The sequence below is a fragment of the Atta colombica genome, unplaced genomic scaffold (genome assembly GCF_001594045.1).
Source record: "Atta colombica isolate Treedump-2 unplaced genomic scaffold, Acol1.0 scaffold220, whole genome shotgun sequence".
NCBI lineage: Eukaryota > Metazoa > Arthropoda > Insecta > Hymenoptera > Formicidae > Atta > Atta colombica.
In genome coordinates this window covers 444855-445156 of record NW_017259317.1, presented here as the reverse complement: position 1 = coordinate 445156, position 302 = coordinate 444855, and positions in this window count along the sequence as shown.

Sequence of the window (302 nt, the reverse complement as noted above, 5' to 3'; positions counted from 1 at the left end):
CGTGTATAATAAATTTATTCAATCAATACATAATATATAATAGTTACATTTCGATCCTACCGCGAATCCTTCTCAATATCGCATAACATATTAAAAATTATTGATCATACACAAATTGAAATTAAAAAACCGAATTATGCGACATATGGCCGCGTCTTGTGAGATGTAGACGTAAAAAAATTATGCTGTCCAAGCGTATTTTTAAAATAATAGGCATTATCATTCTTGGAAAAAAATACTCCTATAAGTGATATCAAGCACATCAATATATACTGATATATTTTAACATATATATATATATA